Raw genomic sequence first — 6,800 nt, forward strand, 5'->3', positions numbered from 1 at the left:
AATGGATGTGGCAGATTGTTTTTTATCAGCAGTACACAGAGGAAGGGCTAATATGACTGCTCCATAGATGGCAAACTGAGGTCCAAAGAGCTCGTGGGCACTAGGGAGGCCATTGTACCCCTGACCTAGGTCCTATTGCAGGAGCCTGGACTGGGGTCAAGATGGGCTTAAGAAGCAGAGGCCAGGGCTGGAGATGTGGCTCAAGCGGTAGCACGTTCGCCAGCCATGCGTGCGGCCCAGGTTCGATCCTCAGCACCACATACAAACAAAGATGTTGTGTCCGCCGAAAACCAAAAAAAAAAAAAAAAAAATTAAAATTCTCTAAAAAAAAAAAAAATGGAAGCAGAGGCCAGACTTCTGGGGTTCACCATTTTAGGACCCCCAGAAACCATAGTCAGTTTTGGAACCTAGCCTCTCCTCCTTCCTGCAGTCATTTAGCAGCTCTCACATTCCTGCCTTAGCCAAAATGGAAAAAGAAAGAAGAAAGGCAGTGCTAGCTCTTCAAATGGCCTTAGCTCCAACATGGTATGCTACCCATGATGTCATGGGCCCCGAGGCCCTCTGAGCAAAGCTCTGACGCTTCACACGGTGGGCTGGGCCCAGGGTCCACACGCTCCTCTCCCCAGAGCTATGTGAGCACTGTGGGCAGACGGTGGCTCCGTGGACAGGCCTGGGCCCAGACCCTCGGAGCCAGGGCGAAGCCAGGCGCGGGGCAGGCAGGGGCGAACTTCAACTCTCGCCCATGACCCGTGCAGACGAGAGGAACTGGGTTTTAAAGAGCTGGTGAAAAGCTAAGAAAGCAGCGAAAAATCACGCAACACAGAGATTTTAGATGGAGGGCAGGATGGCTCTGTGACCTTAAGGGTCAGTGTCCATGCTGGAAAGAGAGTGGGCCCGCATTTTTTTTTAATTTTATAGTGGGGACATCAGAGGCAAGGATAAGGTTTCAAGGGTGGAGTCTTGCTTTGAGATGTCTTGTGGTCAGCAGATTGAGTGACATCTTGGCAAGTCACACCCATCTCAGGTGGGATATTAGGCAGGGCTAGACGGGGAGGCGCACCTGCATCCTGCCATCAGTCCCTGACAGGGAGCCCGCAGTGCCAGGCCTCATTTGGCTTCTGTGTGCAACAGTCCACACACACAGCCCATGGATGGCTGGGGACAGACGTTCACCACCTGTGGGACACACAGGGCCTGCACTCTAATCTGTGCCTTTCCGCAAGGAGCTAAGGGTGGTATGGTACCCTGCCTGTGCTCACTCACACAAGAGAAGAAATGACAGCCTCAGACTTGAACCCTGTCCTTTATCGTAAGTTCTCTGTTCTACTTGAAAAGAGAAGGCATGGGTCCTACTTAAGAGAAGTCGACAGCCTGAGACTGGCCATGGGGAAACTACTTGATTAAGTCACAGTCTTCACTTTACAATGGAAGACACCAGGGTTCAAAGAGGGACAGGGACTAACCCAAGATCACACAACCACTCCTCGGACTGGGCAGTGCCAGAGGTAGTCCCTGGGTTCCTGACTGGGAGAAGTTCTTACTGTATCCTGCGCTTAAACTATTCCGTTCAGGCGGAAACTCTGCTCTTCTGGAAGAGACGTCAGGCCTTTCCAGAATCCGGTCTAAGGCTGTCTTCCAGCATCTGCTGTCAGGTTTTATTCCTCAGGGAACAGCTGTTGGCAAAAGTAGGCGAGATATTGATCACGGCTGGGGTTGGTGGGGGGTGGGCTGGGGTCGTGGGAGGACGAGGGGGAGTGAGAAGGGAGGGGACAGTGCAAGTCTCTCTGAAAAACTAAAGTTATCATTTTAACTGTTGCTTGTCCATATTTTCTCATTTCCTACTGTTATGTAATTCATATTTGAAAGTGATAAACTGTTTAATTGGGAATGATCTAGAAATCACATAGCAGGGCAGGGCTGTGCCGGCCCTGCCCTGCTATGTGAACCTGGGCAGCTTCCCACTCCTATTTGGGTTTTTCTTAGAAATGCTGAAAGGCAAATGAATCCAAAGACTCCTGGCTCAGCAAACAGCTCTGTGGCCTGTCGACGAGGGACGCTCATCTAAGGACAGAACACAGCAACCAAGGAGGGAGGCGTCCACAGAAAAGCCAGGGCTCTGAGAAGTCCCCTCTGGCTGGGTGCGTGTCCAGTGCTGTGCAGGTCAGGGATGTTGCCTGACGTGTGCCCACCTGAGTCCCCACAGAAGGCCTCCCTGAGGAGGATGGAGATGGGCCGTCAGTCCTTAGCATATTCCAGACCAATTAGGCAACAGGTTTCTAGTGACCTGGCTCCCAGGAGCATGGGAGATGGGAAGGGGACAGGGGCAATGCTGTCAGTGGGAAGGGAGACTGCCTGGTGTCACTTATATTTGTGCTGGGAGGAGGCACCATCTTGAGAGACCTGTTTGGGCCGGCCTGACTGACTTCTAGATGCCTGGAGAAAGGTTAATGCCAGGGCCTGCCAGGTGAGGGTCAGACTCCAGGCTGGTCATTCACCCCGCACCTGCCATCTAGTGAAAAGGTTAAATGATTTTAATATGTGTGCAGGTCCTAGACCTGAGCCTGGCATAAAATAAGTGGACAAAAAGAACTGTTCAATGAAAAGTTAGCTGTGACCTATCCGGACAGCATCTTAGAGTGGTGAGTTCAGAAATGGAGGAGCCCCTTGGTCCAGCTGGAAGCCTTATTTCTGGAAGGCTCAGCCCACACCACTCTCCTCCTTGTGACCAGCATGACTGTGTCTGCCACTCACAGGCACCAAGAGAGCACCCAGCTGACTCCTCTGTGTCGTCCCTTCCTGGTCTTACCTGTTCCCTTCTGGTCCTGAGGGTGGATCGTGGTTCTCCACCTCTGAGTTATATCCCTCCCTCCAAAACACCTTCCATCATTCACTTCCTAGAGAAGTGGAATTCTAGATCCGGAGGCCCAGTTTGCCCCCCTCCATTGATACGCACATGGAGAACGGAGGCCTGGAGAGGGAGAGTCTGTCCCAGCCCCCAGTTTGCACAGCCGGTGAGTCGGTGCTGGGCTGGAGCTAGGCCAGGCCCAGGGCTTTCTCCCAGCCTCCCCGGCTCTCTGGGGGTCCCCAGAGGCCACTCTGGAGACTCTGTTCCCCCTCCCCCTCATGGCCACCCCTCACCTGGTCTTTGTTTGCCGTGTCCTCTACATCTCTGTCTTGGGTTATTCTCACCAAGTGGGGTCAGCCCCCCGGGAGCAGGCAGCTAACGAACTTCAGATGTCCCAGCCAGACTCGGCCTGGTGGCTGCGGGTGCTCAAATGTTCCTGCTGATTGTGGATGCCTGCCCTGGCCAGGGGGCTGGCGGAGAGAAAGACTCCTGTCCCCCTCACAGGTAACTGATCTGGCTTGGATGCAGCAGCTGCCAGTAGTTGGTCCCAGAACTTGACCAGGGCGGCTGTGTGGAGGAGATCTGGAAAAGGGCAGGGAGCTAGAGGACAAATGCATTTGCATCATTTCTTCTTCTTTCACACCTTTTCTGGGTCCTAAGAAGTTTCCACCGAGCTCGTGGCAGGGAGGGGGAAGACCGGGCAGCCAGCTCTGTGCAAGCTCAACCTCACAGAAACCCTGCAGTTAGGACTGTCATCCATCAGTTGACAGAGGAGGAAACAGAGCCCAGAGAGGTCACACAGACCCTGAGTAGCCAAACTGGTGTTCCAGACCCTCTGTCAGCATCTGTGTTCTGCCCTGGGACAAGCTGGGATGTTTCAGGAGCCCAGAATGGTACACTGTGGTCTCTGAGCTGGGTGCAGGGTGAGGGCCTGTGCTGCTCTGGGGTTTCAGACACCAAGGCTGCGGTTGCGGCTGACTCACGCCTGGATCATGACAAGGCAGCAGATTTCACATTCACAGAATGAGGGTCATCATCTCAAGTTCAGGTGAGGTAATACTGATTGCCATCATCGCATTCTCAGCCATGCCCAGAACACAATCTGAGAGCCAGACCCTGCGCTGGGGGCTTTTCGTTGGTGAGTTGTGAAGAGCATGGATTCTAGCACCGATGCTTTCCAGCCGGGCTAGCCAGGCCGGTTCCTTTGCCTCCCCGTGCCTCCATTTTCTCACCTATGTGGTTGAGATGATTAATTTCCATCTCAGAGGGTTGTTGTAAAATTAAATAGTTTAGTATTTGTACAGGGCTAGAAGGATGCCTGGCACAGGGCACGCACCTGGCACGTGTATCAGCTAATAATGGGCTTAAGACCTTAAGACTGGTGTTCTTTTCCCCAGAGTTCAGATGTGGAAACTGAGTAATGCTATGCAGCGATTCTTTTTTGTGCATGGGGAGGGTGTGGTACTGGGGATTGAACTCAGGGGCACTTGACCACTGAGCCACATACCCAGCCCTATTTTGTATTTTATTTAGAGACAGGGTCTCACTGAGTTGCTTAGTGCCTCACCATTGCTGAGGCTGGCTTTGAACTCGTGAACCTCCTGCCTTAGCCTTCTGAGCTACTGGGATTACATGCCTGTGCCACGGTGCCCAGAGCAGTGGTGCCTCCTATAACCCCAGCAGCTCCAGAGATGGAGGCAGGAGGATCTCAAGTTTGAAGCCAGCCTTAGGAACTTGGTGATGCCTTAACTCATTGAGACCCTGTATCTAAATATGAGAAAGGGCTGGGGATGTGGCTCGGTGGTTAAGCACCCTGGGTTTAATCCCCAGTACAAAAACAAAACAAAAATAAATAAATAATAAAATTCTGAAAGCCAGGCCCCACTTCCAGAACTTCTGGTTCAGTAAGTCCAGGTTGGGACCTGAGAATATGCTTTCCCAGCATGTTCGTGGGTACTGTTGATGCTGCTGGTCAGGGAACCACTGTGGTTTCAGACCCATTGTTCAAATAGGTCCTGTTGTGCCACGGTCAGCTAGGACCAGGAATGGTGGGAACAATAAATAATTTGGTGTGTGAATAGGTGGGTGGGAGATTATAGACATCAGGAAGAACCTTGGACTAGAAGCTCTGTGCAGCTAGCCCTGAATTTGTACCCAACTCCCTATAGGACTTGAGCTCATCACTTTCCCTTGCAGCCTGGGTTTCCTCCTCTATAAAATGGGTGATAACCCTCTGTCACAGGGCTCTCACATGCGTAGAAAGCCTGCAACAGCTGACTGGACAGCAAATGACAGGGGTGGACCTGGGTGGAAGGCATCTGATGCCCACTATGATCTTTCATTGTCCCTCTCCTCTCCCAGCATGGAGGGCTGCAGCTCATCCGGATTTCTTCCTTGAACCTGAGTTGGGAAGATCACCAGCACACTGTCCCCCAACGCCCTATGGCAGAGGGCAGCGTGCTTGCTGCAGCCACAGGCTGCATAAAGGAGCCTGTGTCCTGGCTGCTCACCTCCCACTGTGCGTCCAGTGGTTTTCTATTTCAGTTGCTGTAAAAATATCACCTTTGATCTCAGCTTGTGGCTCTTAAAAAAAAAAAAAAGAAGAAGAAGAAGAAGAAGAAACCACCACCAACAGGCTGGGTCCTCCTTCTCCCCCTCACCTCAGCTCCTGCTCTCCTCCCTTCCCCTCCCTTCTCTCCCCACTTGTCCTCTCCTCTCTGGATCACCAGCACCCTAACTAGCCCCAGAGCGCCTTAGCCCCTTAGGAATCCACTAGTCTTTATCTCTGCCTGCCTCCCCTACATGCTGACCTGGGGCTGTAGGCTGTTGACAGAAGGAGTAGTGGAAATGAGGGCAGCGTGAAGGGAGGCTGCTCTACTCCTTCTCCCCCTCCCTGCCCCTTCCCTTGTGCTCTTGAGCCAAGAATCTCCAAGATTCCCTGCTTCACCAGGTCCAGGCTGCTTCTCCAGCTGACGTCCAGAACATGGTATCAATCACAGGCCTGCATCTGTGAAGTCTCCAGGCCTCCCCAGGGGGAGAGGGAACAGCTCCTGGGGCCTAAATATTTACATCGCACCATCTACTTAGATTTGCCTGGAGGAGTGGCCTTCAGCCTGATGGTTTTTTATCCCACCTCCTGGCTGAGCAGGCAGGCAGACAGACCCCTGCACCCCTGCCCCCAACACATACTTACATACACCCTTGTACCTTTCCTCTCAGCAAATTTTGAGGCGAAACACATACAGGATGCCCACTTTGGAAGGTCCCCATGATTTGGTCTCCCTATGATATTCTGGAGTTGACTTGCCCCATGCTGAGGCCCCTGAGATGACCTTTCTGGGTGGAAAGTCACCTTCTTACCACTGGGGCCCCTCTGTCTAGTGAGATCATCTCCAAGTGCCCCAGCTCTGGCGGAGGGGCCAGAGAATCCTGCCATCTCCCTAGGCCATTTCTTTGCTCACAGGCATTTTGATGCCAGTGAAGGAGGCAAACAGCCTTGAACTTCTGACTCACACCAGGCTTTGAGCTGTGATGATGTATTTTTTTTGGCTTCAGCTTTTAAAGAAAGACAAAATAATATTCATTCAACAAACACTTCTCCACAGGTCATCTGTTTCGGGCCGGGCTGACCACTGCCCTTTCTCAGGGAGCCCTCACCCTGCCCCTGCAGGTGGAGACACAGGTGTGCAGGGGTCAGGCAACCAGGTTAACAGGGAGTGCAAGGGCTGGGAGCACCTGGAGGAGGGTCTACCTGGAGGAGGTAGTAGAGGAGCAGAAATGGCAAAGCTGGGAATTTGCAGGAAGCTGGGGCCTCCTTTATGGAAGGGGCAGCTCTGAATTGAGGGATGGCCTAATATCCAAGGTGGAATGAGGAGGCCCACTGAGAGGCTATCCCGGGAGAGGTCAGGCCTCTGAGAGCCCACAGTGGCTTGGCCACTACTCTCAGGGCCTGGGA

At 52.8% G+C, this 6,800-nt stretch overlaps 1 long non-coding RNA gene across 1 annotated transcript in view; it reads right to left on the reverse strand.

Moving 5' to 3' along the window:
• Positions 1-691: 691 nt before the first annotated feature.
• LOC120889657 (uncharacterized) overlaps positions 692-6,800 on the reverse strand; it is a 6,825-nt gene continuing 716 nt past the window's right edge. The window contains exons 1-3 of the long non-coding RNA XR_013437804.1: positions 3,139-6,800; positions 1,542-1,673; positions 692-1,176 (exon numbers count right to left, since the gene is read on the reverse strand). The exon at positions 3,139-6,800 is cut by the window's right edge and continues 716 nt beyond it. This is a non-coding gene — a long non-coding RNA (uncharacterized LOC120889657). The remainder of the gene's footprint in view (positions 1,177-1,541; positions 1,674-3,138) is intronic.

This window comes from Ictidomys tridecemlineatus, chromosome 4, assembly GCF_052094955.1.
Source record: "Ictidomys tridecemlineatus isolate mIctTri1 chromosome 4, mIctTri1.hap1, whole genome shotgun sequence".
Classification (NCBI taxonomy): domain Eukaryota; kingdom Metazoa; phylum Chordata; class Mammalia; order Rodentia; family Sciuridae; genus Ictidomys; species Ictidomys tridecemlineatus.